Raw genomic sequence first — 14,539 nt, 5'->3', positions numbered from 1 at the left:
CTAGTGTCATACGTTGCAGATGTAAGCAGCACAGCCATAAATCAATACCAAGACATGCATGGGCCCGAGTAGCCTGGCTCTGTATTACTCACTATTCACCCTTCCCACAGCTGCTTGTAGCTGGAAGGCAATCAGAGCACATAAGAATCTGTGTCCGTCTGGCACAGGGTTGGATTCATGGCTGCTGACTACAGGTCCACGATTAGCACTGCCATCGAGTGCTTTGACCTGTTGTTTGGTAAGTGGCTGTATTTAAGCCCTATCAACACGAAAACATTTATAAAACATTTTCTGGGAACTCAGAAGATCAATATTATTAAGATCTTTAAAATCACTTTAAAGACACTTAAAAATCAATACTATAAAAACCAAAATTAATTTTTAAAAGAATAATAGAGCATTCCATTTACTAAAACAATTAGCCGGAATAGTGCATCAGATAGTGTTCAGGGAATGGAGCATGATGAAGCACATCATTACAGAAGTGACAAAAAGCTACTGTAAACCATAACAGAGTGTATGCACCTAAAAAGGGGGCTGCATTCTGCCACAAACCCAACGCAAACACTGTACTTCCACCAAAGCTTCCTCAGCAAAACGTTTTAGAAGACACCAAAATCAATAATGTTAAAGAAACTCGGAGTTGAGCGTACGGTTCTTTCACAGGTTTTTAGAGGCAGTTGTTTTTAATCTTTGTGGGCATAAAAATTACATTTTACAAGATGCACTGTTATACAACTTATTTACTCAAGGCAAAATGTGTTGTATGTAAAGGTTTTGTCCCTGGTATTTAGTGATTTAGTATTTCAGTGCCAAGTGCTCAACAGTTGTGTGTGGTTGTCTATGGACAGAGTCTGTCAAGAGCTCTGACTCAAGATACTGTCTTTGACTCAATTTACATTACACATACCATGACTTATTCTTAAGAATGATAACTAGCTACGACAAAAAGTGAAGATTTACAAATGGGAGTTAGTCTTCCTATGTAAGCAGAAGAAAGAAAGGAACAGGAACACAAAGCACTAAAACAGAATGGAATTTAAAGGCAGCAACATTTTTACCGTTTTCAAAATTCCCTGTTTCTTTTCAGCTGCTTTTGACAGTCAGCATGACAAGGGCCCTCCTGCTAATGCCTGCTCAACATCCGAGGAATGAAGAGACACACAAGTTGCCAAAAATCTGCAAGAATCAAGCTAAAGTGTACGCTGTGACTACTTGTTCAGTACCTTTTTGGGTTTGTTTTTTTTTAATTCCAACTACAAACTGCAGTGTTATCATAAAAAATAGCAGCCCCCGGCATTAGGCCCCTATGGTACACATTCTGGAAAGACATAAAAGACATTACACCAAATAGCCTGAAAATATATCTAACCTTAACGTGACACAGTCAGTAAAAGGTGACTCTGAGCAGTGACTTGTACCGAAAGGTTTTGTTGCAGTGCCACAAATTTCTAATCCATGTTCAGTATGGCAGCATCTCTACAATGACTCCCTGCCTCTCCTCAGCTCCTTTGATCAATGCATAGCTGCTGGAAAGCAGTTGTGAGCATGGCGGTGTACCAAGGCACGAGATGTAGATGTTTGAAGGGGCAAATGAGAACCCAAATAACTTAAAGCATCCAAAGCTCTGTGGGTAGTGAGAGATACGGAAAATAGCACAGCTCCTGCTGGGATTTCTGGACCACAATTAACTTCTGTTTCCCAAGGAAGTTGCCAGAGCCTAATCTTGCAAATAGAGAAGAACTAAGTGGGAGTGTAAACTCACAGTACAAAATAGGCTGTTTTAGAAAACTGAATAAGGGAGAACAGCATGAACGATACATGAAACTTGAGTTACCCAGCCTTGTTGAAGAAATAAAACTGAGCTCCTGAAGACAGCATGCAGGGCCCTGAGGCTGAAGGGTGCCGAGCTCAGCACGTGAGGCAGTGCAGCCATTCACTTCCACGTGCCATTTCCATCCGTTGGAGTAGAAGCCTATCCAAGCTCCACGCCTGGAGAAGCACCGTGCAGGCTGTAGAGGAAGCACTGTCAGAGCCATCCTCCTGCTCCACAGCAAGCAGGCCAAGCGGCTCCAGGCAGCTCCCTCCGTCTCACGTCCTTCCCCGCAGCCCAGCCCTCACCACGATCCCATCGCTCTAACTTCATTTCCAGCCCAATTCAGGGCTCTACACTAATCGCAAGTGACAGATGGAAGCTGCGATACGTCTCCAGCTCCAGATCATTAAATAAGATGACCTGCATTTCCTGTGGTAATCAGATATTGCTGAAGATACCTCTGGATCGTCTAAGCCAGGGCTGACAAAAAGACCTCTACGGTCATGGAAGGGATTTGGTTTCCATCTGAGTTCAAATCACAAGTACATGTATTTGATTCTTTTCCTACGCTGAAGTATTATAATTCTGGGGGGAAAAAAATGGGAAGAAAAATTGTCCTCCAACTGCAATAATACTAAGAGAAAAAATCATGGCTGACACCTGCATTTTTCTACACAAACCAGTCTGCATCCATTGTTAGGAGGAAATGAAAGGAAGGACTCAGAGAAAACAAATGTCAAGAAGAAAGCAGTATTAGTAGACGGAACAGATGCTCTTGGCGTTTTGTTATTATTATTTTTAAGATTAAGATCACTTGTCTAAGGCTGTAAAAGTTTTGCCCATTTGGGAAGCAAACTGGGAAAATCAGAATTGAAATGAACATGCAGCCTGCAAACGGAAGGAAGGAAAGGGTGCTACTTACTGTGCTGTCTCTGTGCCTTTTGGCCTTGCTGCTGAGGGGCAGGCTGCTTACTTCACATGATGCAGGAAGACTCATTTTCAGTTTGTCCTTCCTCGTTCTGCAGAGGGATTACCAAAAAAGCCTAGCACTTAAGAGCACTCATGCCTTTAGCAATGCCACTGCAGCAGCCATTTGTGCTACCTTTCCCCTTGGTCTCTCCCAGTGCAATTATTCTGCTTGGGAAAAATTAGCAAATAATCCTGAGAGCAGGGCCCAAAAGCTGAGTGGCTGTGTCCCATGGACGTGCCCTGATCACCAGCACAAAGACTCTGTTCTTCCTCTTATTGCAGACTGCTTCACCTGCCTGGCTGGTTTTGGCAAATCTGGTCACACAGAAGGGAATAAGGGGAGTTAAAGAGCTGGGAGAGGAAATGGGACAGAATGAGATGATGTCAACATTTATGAAGTGTTGCCTTCCTTCTTGCTTTTCCTCATACACACATGCCCAAGCAATTTTGGAATTTCTGTCAAATTCTAAATCAGATTTTCAGATAGATTATAACTGACAAACACTGCATTTAAGGGTGGCTTACTGACCCCGTCCCAAAAACTGTTTAGTCTTCATGCTGAACTTTAATCCCAGGTCTGATCAACTCCCCATAGGGCCAATTTTAGTCATAATAACATCTCTAAAGAAACAAGTACAGATGGACAATTTCACAAGTGTTAGTAAAATAGCACTGCATTCATTTCAATTGAATTTATCTTTTTTCACTTAATTTCCTTATCTGTCAAGCAAGCCAAACTGTAATTCATAGTAGTATAAAGCAAAGCACAGATTGTTATCACCACTTTACCAGCAAGTTCGTAACTGATACCTTGATAAGATTCAAATTCTTTATTTTAAAAAAAAGGTAGCTTTCCTGCAAATGTATTGTATTTGTAATCATCTTGGATTTGATACACTTCTGGAAGCAATCATTTCTTCAACTTTCGAGATGCTTTCAGTTCTGCCTCTGTCACTTTTTAGTCATATGAGATACAATTCAGCAGTCCTAAAAGTCTTCTAATCTGTTACATATTAAGGACACAAAAAGGAAAAGAAAAAAAATGTGTTCTGTAATACTGGAAAGATTTTACACTATGTTTAACGTAATAGCATTATGTACTCAAAATTAAAGGTTTGAAAGCAAGTAACCCCTTGCATACTGACTGTATGCAACAACAACAAAAGGTACACAAGACAAAACCGCCACAGCATGCAAGAATTTGGATTGTTGGTGTCTCCAGTTTGCATTCCTGAAAGATAAGTAGTGGAAATGAAATCAGAGATGACTCAGAAGCTGATGTAATAATTTTTCCCTGCAACAGAACCTTAAACCAGAATGGCTTGATGCTTACAGGGAGATGCTTGATGCTTAAAGGCAGAACAGGAGCTTGAAAGCGAATATCTTATCTCAGTGTCCTAAAGGTCAATGTCAGTCTGAATATTTTCTTCTCTCTTTTTACCCCAGCTCCCATCAACAAGTCTGTTCTTGCATGCTTTGTGTCCCAGGCCCGCCTCCTAGCTAAGCATTCCTCAAAATTACTTACTTTCAACGTGGATTTAAAATTCCCAGCAATCTTACTACAACACTCAATTGACTTCCTACAGCCTGGGCCACCGCCTACAAGGAACAAGTCTAACTTTATATATTAGGAATGATAAAAAGTCTTCTAAAATCTCTGGAGTTTAGATCTCTGAACTGTAAGATCTAAGGTGCACGAAGGGAGGAGGGATGCATCTGTTGGGCCGTTCTGAACTGATAACTGCATTTTAGAAGTGATAGGATATTTTAACTCTGCCATGGGCTGGTAATTTTAGTTAGTTGTATTTCAAACATTGTATGTAACTTATTTCAAATGAGAATGAAGCTCATTAATGTAGGCACCTAAATGCATACACAGTGTCTGATCCTCCCTCAGGCAATTTTCTCTAGAAACTAGCTCCAAATCCCAGATGAGAATATGCCAAGCACGTATACTGTATATCTGGTCATTTACCAAGCCATTTTCCTCCAACTGGTTAGTTTGAAGCTTGAGACACAGCTACAAGGCTCTGGGATTGTAACGCGTCCCTCAATCTTGGGCTGACAAATAGGGTAGCAGATGAGTTGCCATGGGGGCATGGACACTAGTGCTGCCGAATCCCTTCTCCACAGTAATAATTGGAAATGCACAAAAAATCTGAAAACAGGCCTCTGTCCTTTGGAAAGCATCAGTCCTGCAGCATCCCTGGGTAAGTGCATCCAACATGGATGCAAACATTCAATATGACCAGACTGCGCCAAACTGGAATATCTGCCATTGCTTCAGGTACAAAGGAAACAAACCACTCTGCCTTTGGATCTCATCCTCTTTTCCTGAAGAAACATAAGAATTTCAGCCACTCTCCAGTGCAAGCTGCCCCTCTTCCTATTCTTTACATTTAATGCATTCTTTTCTAAAGCATGGTAATTTTGAAGGTAGACTTTTCACAAGCTTGCATGCATCTATTACCAGGTTAACATCAACTCTGCACCTTGCTTTCTGTAGCAACTCGAAGACAATCTCACTGCATTTTCCCCACATCCCCAGACAAACATAGTTCAAGCAGATGAAGCCTACACATGTTCTAAGAAATGCAGGCTCCTTTGCACAGTGTAGGATTCATCCTCTGGGAAAGGATGGAGCTCCCCAGCAGAGTCAGCAGCCTTGTACTGATGAAGCCTCCTGACCACAGCTTTGGGCAGCGGAGGGGACAACACAGCCACACATGGCATTCCTGTCTAATCTCCTGAGGTATTTACACTCAGCTATCTGCGTGCCCTTTTCACAACAATCCCTCTGCTGCCAAAGCATTGCTACCAGGTCAGGAAGCAATAAAGCAAGATATAATGTCATCACAAAAGCTGAAAAAGGTAATGGATGACAGGTATCTTGTGGGAAGCCAGGGAATAATCAGTCTATGAGGTATCTGCATAAATGAAGATTATATGTAAATGCTTACAGTGAGCACGCAACACTAAGAAGTTATGGAAAAAGGCTGAACTTGCTTACACAGCCCCCCACAACTGAGGTTGAGGCAGATCTCAGGAGGTTTTTAACTCTTTGATGCTCCTTCAGCTTCACACATCCCGCATCCCTGTGGGATTCACCTAAAGCTGCCAGTGCTGCAGTCTCCTACAGCTTTACTGCAGGTTGCCTCAGGGAAAGCAGCTGAGGATTGGCACCAGTGCTACAAGTGGTTTGCTTCCCATACATTGTTCTTAGACCTTTAAGATGCATGCAGTAATGTTCAGCGGATCACTTGCTCATCCCCACTCATCTTGGCTACTTTGAACTTTACTAAAGGAAGTCAAACCAACGAAATGGAGTTTCTGCTCTGCCCTCTGGTCATTCCCTGTATTTTGAAATTATACAAACTTTCCTTTCCACGTGGAAGCCTATAAGCCTTCTGTTAATACTGAATTGTAAATAATGTCAAGCCAAAAAATCAGTTAGAAACATCATCTTGTCTCTCACGTGTCCTCCTCCTTGTTTAAGTACTGCCTGAATCTTAAGCAAACGTGATACATCAGAGCCCCTGTCCATCCTATCATTTGGGCACGCTGGGCAGGGAAGATGCTGCTGGGACAGCATCTGTGCTGTATTATACCATCAGGAACCCCCAGAAAGTCACAGAAAATACGTGGAAAATAGAATGCATGCAAATGAATTGTTATTTTAAAAGCACCTAGAGAAGTAAATTTTTTCTTTCTTGCCTTTTTAATCTCTACCATATTTATCAAATTGTACCGCAAAACATTGTTCAAAACTCAAACTCTCTGGGGTGAGAAGACTAGATATAGACAGATGCTTTTTGTACAGTGAGGTCAGGAATAGATGCAAAAGCTTTAAGATTTCTCCAGCCATTCCAGAGAATGAATGAGTACCTACTGCTACCATTTTGCTGTCAGTGGAGCAAGTGACACAGAAGTAAAGAGAAAGATGCTAACTCAGGTAAGCAGAAATCCTTCTAATTTCAGCAATTCCAGTCTGCTTATCTGAAAATCAACCCTGTAATTTCAATTGGGCACAGCGTTCTTCACACTTTATTGCTCTCTGTTATTTATGCTAACATTAAAAAGCTGTATTTAAGAAAAATGCTATTAACTTAGACAAATCTTTAAACTGAAGCCTTATTTGGCTGTATTTTGGAATTAATGAAGTAATCCACAACCATGCTGTTTTAAGAGAAGTAGCTTTTATTCTCCTAAACGAAAAATGCTATCTATGAAGAAAGTAAATGAGATTTTTATTTAATTGCTATACTTTTTCTGCATTTTTTTAATACCACAATACCATTTCTTCAGCCAGGAAAGAATGATGAATTGCAGCACTAAACGAAATGAGTTCCTAAGGATTACAGAAAGCTAAATATTTTGTTGGAGAGTTATTGATGTTTTTATCTGTCCTGTTGTATTTAGTCTACTGGTGACATTCCCCCGTGCCTTTTCTATGCCAGGATTCACTCTAACAGCTGGTGACCATGCAGTTACACACACACAGTAAATTATCAAATTCCAGGAGTTTTCATTTGCATGTACGTGTTAATCTGGTTTTCACAGCGTGTCCTTTGGTTCTCTTTTAATAAATAAACCCCAGAAATGATAAAGCAGATGAGGAACGAATGAGGGTTGTTCTGCTTCTCTAAAAACAAAACAGTAACTCAAGGAACCTCAAAATAATTCTTCCACCTCTGCTAAATAGAGCAGGAGCCTCCTCTGCAAGCAGTACTGCTGTTTTCAGTGATAGGACCAATCAAATGAGGTACTCAGTATAAGGGTGAAGAAATCAAAACCCGTATTGGTTTGTTGACAGATCACTTTCTTATTCGCATTTTCCATGACAATCAAAAGACAAATCAACTCTTGCACCACAAAGAGGAAACCATGGATTTTCCTCCTGTGTTGTCAGACCCTGGCACTGAATGTATGTTTATACTTTTTTCTAATCTTGACCCATCACTGCCAGCACAAGAAACTGCATCAAACTCTTCATGCTCTCTACTCAGGCGGAGTAGCACAGGTCACCAGGAGAAAAAAACAGCTCCATTTAAATGCAGTTTGCACTTCCTCTGTATCAGCAGCAGGAGAAGAAGAATGAGAGGGGAAATAAAAGCTAAGGTACCACCAGTTTCCTAACATTCTTGAAGCATAAGGACTCCATTCTGACAGCAAACATTAAAAGGACAATGTGCAATGACACAACCAAGAGGTCACCATATGCAGACGTGGAGCCTTCTCTCTCTCCAGCACCTTTGCCCTTAGCCTTTGCAGGATCCAGCTGGCTCCTACTCATCATCCAAGAAGCACCGTCTTCCACAGCAGCAATGTCAGTCTGAAGAGCATGACACCTCTTTCAGCCCAACCTTAACCACAGAATACAGAAAGGGGCCGAGAAAGGCTACAACAGGTCCGTTCTTCTCAGCCTTGTCCTCTTTTTGAAACTAGACTCTTCTGAACAAGATTTCTGCAAGTACAGCTGGCAGATGAGCGTTGGGAATCTGTGCCAGGAGCTGTGACTGGAAGGAAAGACACACACTTGGTATTGGAAGACGTGGGAGCTGGGGAGGGGGCAGAAGGGGGGCCCTGCAGCAAGGAGGAGGCACGAAGATGCCTGCGATGACTCAGTGTGAAAATCTGTATTAGCTGCTATAATTTGGTCTCTTTCTGCCCTCTGTAAAGAGGTGGGAAGGTTTCTCCTGAGGGGAGCAGCCTTGCAGCATCCATGAGAGCAGTGGAGATGTGGGCTTTGCTAGGGGCCCCAAATGACTGCTAGGGCTGTGGTCTACCAGAAGCTCCGGGCAGCAGGGCTGAGGGCTTGCCCTCTGAAGTGCACCCCAATTACAGAATCACCAAGGTTGGAGAAGACCTTTAAGATCATCCAGTCCAACCATCCACCTATCACCAACAGTACTCACTAAACCATGTCCCTCAACACAAAATCCCAATGTTCCTTGAACAGAGATTCAACAGAGAATACTGGTCTTACAGGGACTAGCAGGCTGTCTCAGATAAAGCAAGAACTGACCTAAGGTTTGCCCCTACATGAGAACAAGTCTTTTAACATACTCCACATATGAGCATATTTTATACAAACTAGAACATATGTTACGTCTCTCTGCACTTCCTGACTCTAATTAGGACCACGGAAAAGCTGAAAAAGCTTAATTCCATCAATTTACTCCAGCGCTGTCTGTGGCTCTGGATGTCTGTTCACAGGTCAAAGAAACTGGCAATCAAATAGCAACAGAGGAGCCTAGAAAATGTTTGCTTTCTTCATTTTCCAAGAGACAGCAGCACAGTTATGTTTGCCTATATTCAGAACTTACGTCAAGTAACCAAGCCTCCATTATATTTAGCTACGTGGGGTCAGATTTCATCACTCTTGCACATATCATACGTTTCTGTCCCTCCACCTCGAGCCATGCAGAACTGTTTGAGGCTCCTCAGAGCACAGTACCCTTTTGCCTTAATATACTTACAAATATTTTTGTGAATGATATTTCACAGCATGCTCTCTCATGTCCCCTTCAGTTAGCAAAACATCCTTGATATGCTGTATGTGGCTGCATCAGTATTCCTAAAGTTGTCTTGTTTATGTAAAACTGATTTTAAGTCAAGATGTCATGCAGCCTACATCACAGCTGCTCCATAATTAAATTGGATACCATAAAATCTGATGTAGAAAGTATTACCAGGTTGCTGAAGGTAAATAAATATTCATAGATTAAGCTTGTTCAGCTTGAAAAACTATGTAATTCAGAGATCCTAACCCCTAAATTAGTCAAAATCTTAGCAGACATATTAAGAATACAACTTAATGCTTTTACAAAATAAAAAATAATCTGCTTTACCTCAAGCTCTGCTGAAATCACCTGTTTTACAGGGACCTTAACTATATCCTGAGCAAGGAATTCTATACATAGAGATCTCTCTCATACACTTTCTTAATTATCTGTATTGCTCATCAATAATTACCAGCTTGCTCATACATGGTCATTTGAAGCAATTTATCTTGTTATATCTATGTTCTTTACTGTTTTCTTTGAATACCTTTTCACTGTCAAAACTAGCTCGAGTTGCATGTTTTTCCACCCCAAGGAATGGACACATACACACCAGCTGGGTGCATGTGTAAAATCAGGCACGTCAGACCACGCTTGGGCAAAGGTGGGTAACCAGGTGAGTAAAGCATCTATCTTGGTTGTATTCAAGAGCAATGTTGCTCCTTTACCAACAGTGCAGAAGAATGCAAGACTAAGATTCATGTGACACTGCTTGAGAAGGGAGAATGGGAAGAGGATTAAGCCATCTCAAGCTGGGCAGTACTCTTTTCAAGAGCAAGAATTCCAGCTTTTGTTAACCACTTTCAAACCTGCAGATAAGAGGACTCTTCATTTGAGCTGAGGGCTTTCAGTCGCTAACCACCTGTTGTCCCTTAAGGTCTGCTGTGACTTGTTTGGTTCTTTTTCTGTTGTTGTTTGTTGTTCCAGAAGAAGTTATCAGAACATAGAAAATGCCAACAGGTTTGCTTTTAAATTGTGTGTTTTATAGCCCCGCCTCCAAATGAAAAACACAGGCACACAATGTAGAGTTGAAAATACTTCACGCCGTTCTGATGTTTCTCCTTTGAATCCCCAATTACAAACTATCAGAAGTATATTTCCTAATCACAAAGTCAGCTGAGCTATTGGATAAACACGCTGCATACCATCATTATAACTCTACGAGCATGGAACTTACCACCCTGTAACTATTATCTCAGATTATATAAAACATTTGCATGTGTTCATTCCAAAGCAGTGGTTATTTCATAGCTGAAGAACATATCTCAGTGTGAAAAAACAAGCACACACCTACTCGCTCCACTCGCAGTAAAGCTTTACTGCAACACACCTTATATTTGTAGTTTATTTCCAGAACGGAAGACAACAAGAAAAATATTAGATTACAATGCCGCTTTCACATACCCAGAATGTTATTTCAAGTTATTGCTGTGTGATTAATACAAAGATTATAATGTGATGTCATTTGAAAGGCTGACCGTTTATACACACTCTGCAGAGTTGTGAGCTTTAATATGTGAATAACAGAGAAATGGGAATGAGCACAGGTAGATCAGTGAGGTGCCTACTTCACACATATGCCTAGGTGCTAATAGGTTAATTTACAGCTTGTTTTATTTTTATCTCCACATCTTTGTCATTCATAGTAAGCCAGCTGGGTGAAATCTTTTATACCTGTTGTCTCAGGCAGTAATTAATGCTTCCTGTAAACATGGGTTCACTCAAATCAAGGGTTGACTGTAGTTTTAAAAAAAAAAAACCTTTCTCAAAGTTTTACAGCAGTTTTATAGTATGCACAACTCCAAAATATCTCTCATCTGTAAACCTATGGGTCTGCTTCTCCTTTATTTCGCAGTACAAAGAGCACAAAGCAACCTGTGTCTGTGCAAATTCCTTTACGATGCAGGGAAGTTTTAAAAAAAGAAACCACAGAATGGCTTGGGTTGGAAGGCATCCCAAGGATCATCAAGTTCCATCCCCGTGCTACAGGCAGGGCCACCAGCCTCCACATTTAATACCAGACCAGGCTGCCCAGGGCCCCATCCCACCTAGCCTTGAATCTGTATGGGGCATCCACAGCCTCTCTGGGCAGCCTGTTCCAACACCTCACCTCTCTCTGTGAAGAACTTCCCCCTGACATCCAATCTAAACCTTCCCTCCTTGAGCTTAAAACCATTCCCTCTTGTCCTACTGCTGTCTACCGCTGAAAAATCGTTGATTCTCCTCCTTTTCATAATCCCCTTTTAAATACTGGCAGCCTGCAATGAGGTGTCCTCGCTGCCTTCTCTTCTTCAGGCTGAACCAGCCCAGCTCCTTCAGCGGGTCTTTGTAGAGGAGGTGCTAAATGCTTTAGCATGACTGAAAATTCAGGGCGAATGTAAAAACACAGAAGTACAAAATGCTGATTTAAATTATTTCAAGGCACATTACCTCACTGCCTGCAAGGAAAACCCACAGAGCAAGTGTGGTTATGGAGATCTGTCCCTCCTGCCCCACTGCTGCCTTCATAGACAAGGGACAGATTTTTCATACTCATTAGGACAGGTGCTCAACTCCTCATGAAGATCTTTAATTTGGCATCAGCTCCTACTGCCCTGTAATTCTCCCACCCTGCAGCTCCCTGAAGACCTCAGAGCTGCACACATGCATGGCACTTCTCCTCACACAGGGGAACGCAGCTGCACACTGCTGTAATCCAAGACGCATAAAGGATGCAAATATATATATACCATTCATTTTCCCCTTAACAAACAGTCCCTCTGTAAACAAGGCACAACCTATCCCTGCTCTGAAACACGTCAGGATAACCATGCATCACTCACGTCCTGTATTTTCCGTGTTGCTTTTTTTCCTTTGCAGCACTTGCAGCCATCCACTGGGGAATACAGCAATCCCAAAACAGTACTGCCTCCATGCCACAGTCATCAACACTCGCTGTGTTGGAGCATTATGAACTGCTGGCTTATTAATATAGAAAGTAAAGATGAACTTGGAAGTTTGCGTAGCATTTTATCTGCCCTGTCTTTGAAATACCATTCCAGTTTGGTTATAGAACTGTGGTACATATAACTGTGGTAACAAACTATACAAGAATTACACACACTCTTCTCCCAGACACGAGAAACAAGCAATGCAGAGCATACCTTCTCCAGAAGGTTCTGCAGCTCTCTGCCACAAGGAGAGCTGCTTAAGCAGGCAGAGAACCTCAGAAGGAGGAAGGAGGGAGTATTTTTTACTCTTCTAACTGCCACACTGTACTGAAATCAAGGCCTGAGTTCTGCAGCACAGTAAAGGTCTCTGACACTAAAACCAGTGTGCAAAACAACTGCTTCCCATGCAAACCTCAGTCCTGCTCTGGGCAAAACCACAGACATTTTCCTAATGGGATAAGTTTTGTGGTGGTGGGTTTTTTTTGTTGTTTTTTTTTTTTGAAGCTGTCAGTTCAGCAGCAAAACTGCCATGAAGAAAAAATAAATAAACAATAAACAATATATATTTATGCAGAACAGAACTCCAAGCGAACCAAGACAGACGCTATAAATTAGGTTTGCTTCCACTAGTCACTCAAATCAGATGACAGGAGATTGACTTGTCTTATCACTCTGATATGCACCTGCTTCTAACTTAGTGCATGAAGCTAAACTTGGTTTAAGAATTATTTGTTCTCCAATTTCAAAGGTATTTTCCAAAACAGATGAACTAAAGAATAAATCTGCCACCAAGACATACCTTGCTGTATTCAGAAAAGATCACACACTACGCACATTTGGCAGTTCTTGCTTACAAAGAGAGCCTGCCAGCTCCTTATCGCAGCACTCTGTTGCCATCTCCCCATTTCTATAGCTAAATGCACCCAATGTAGCAAAGCAGCCTGCATCATTTACTGCTCATTAGGAGGCAGAAGTGACACAGCAAGCGGATGGGAGTTTCTGTTCATTGCTTCTGGACTTACTCGACTTCCTGTGGATCTTTACTCCACATACTTTGCTTTTTGATGGATAGAACTAGACCAATTCATCAAAATCAGAGTGATTTAGGAATGTTTTTCCCTCCCATACTTCAAGATTTTTTGTTCAGACTTCATGTAATATTGAATTTTGCTGGATCAGGTTGTTAGTACACTTTGCTAACAGCAGACTCAAAACTCTCACTTGACAATTAATATTGCTCAGCAGAGCATCCCACGCTTGTACGGTCTCAGGATGAGTATGGAAGCTTTCTGTTGGAGGAACTGAAAACCTCAAAAGATACCTTAAAAAGGCCAAAATTTACTGCAGAATTGACAAAAATATCTCCTGAAGTCTGCAATTTATTTTTTTTTTTCAATTGTGCTCACTGGTCCCGGTGCTTGAGTGAATTTGGACTAGATTCTGTCCAACTTCTCTTCGCCTTGTTTGCTTAGGAGACGCTCATATTTCAACTGAGTTACATCTGCGCACAGATTTTTGTTGTGAGTTATAAACTTTCATTCAAATGCAGAAAAATCTCGAAAGCCAAAATCATTTCCATTTTCCAAACAGACCTTTACAGTTATGGAAAAAGTGCCCCCCCTCCCCCTCCAGAGGACTACTGACAACAGCCTTCACTTCTAACTTGAACTACCTCCAAGTCCAGATCACTGAAGCTGAAACAAATGCGCTGATTTTGACTCACAGTATCACACCAAGTCAGTGTAACAAATCAAGCACATGCTAAATAACTGAATTTTTACATATCTAACTTCGCTTTCCACAAGGATGAATCAGCTCAGCAGCAATGTCACGTCAGCAGCAAAACACAATAGAGTAATACACAAGTTGTGTGTCTTGCAAATGCCATCAAAATATACAGAGCAAGTTGCCCGCGTTTGTGTTTCACGAATGATCAGAGATTCTGACATCCGAACACCACAGAGGTGAGCTGGAGGCTGGATGCGTTACACCACCCACACCATTCCCACCAGCAGGGCTCTTCTCTTGCCTAAGAACAGATTCAGATTGTTTGGGCTACTGTGCTGCAGCAAAACTACTTCCAAGAATTCAAATGAGAAAAGGGTTGGCAATTTCATTCTGAATTAAAAAAAAAAATAAATATGCCATCTGTTAAATATAAACTGACAGGAGTTAATTCTTTCTGTCTCCGTGTTCTTCATTGACTCTTTCTTTGCTTTCCTGAATAATAAGCATGATGAATTTTGGGAAGGGTTCAGAGG

At 41.5% G+C, this 14,539-nt stretch overlaps 1 protein-coding gene across 6 annotated transcripts in view; it reads right to left on the bottom strand.

The window, feature by feature from the left end:
• Positions 1 to 14,539, bottom strand: part of PDE1C (phosphodiesterase 1C) — a 306,686-nt gene that overhangs the window by 205,343 nt on the left and 86,804 nt on the right. The gene's annotated exons all lie outside the window — the stretch shown is intronic.

This window comes from Tympanuchus pallidicinctus, unplaced genomic scaffold (assembly GCF_026119805.1).
Source record: "Tympanuchus pallidicinctus isolate F22 unplaced genomic scaffold, pur_lepc_1.0 scaffold3, whole genome shotgun sequence".
In the NCBI taxonomy this organism is placed as follows: Eukaryota; Metazoa; Chordata; class Aves; order Galliformes; family Phasianidae; genus Tympanuchus; species Tympanuchus pallidicinctus.
The sequence above is the reverse complement of the archived record's forward strand: the minus strand, read 5'-3'. Positions and strand labels throughout refer to the sequence as shown.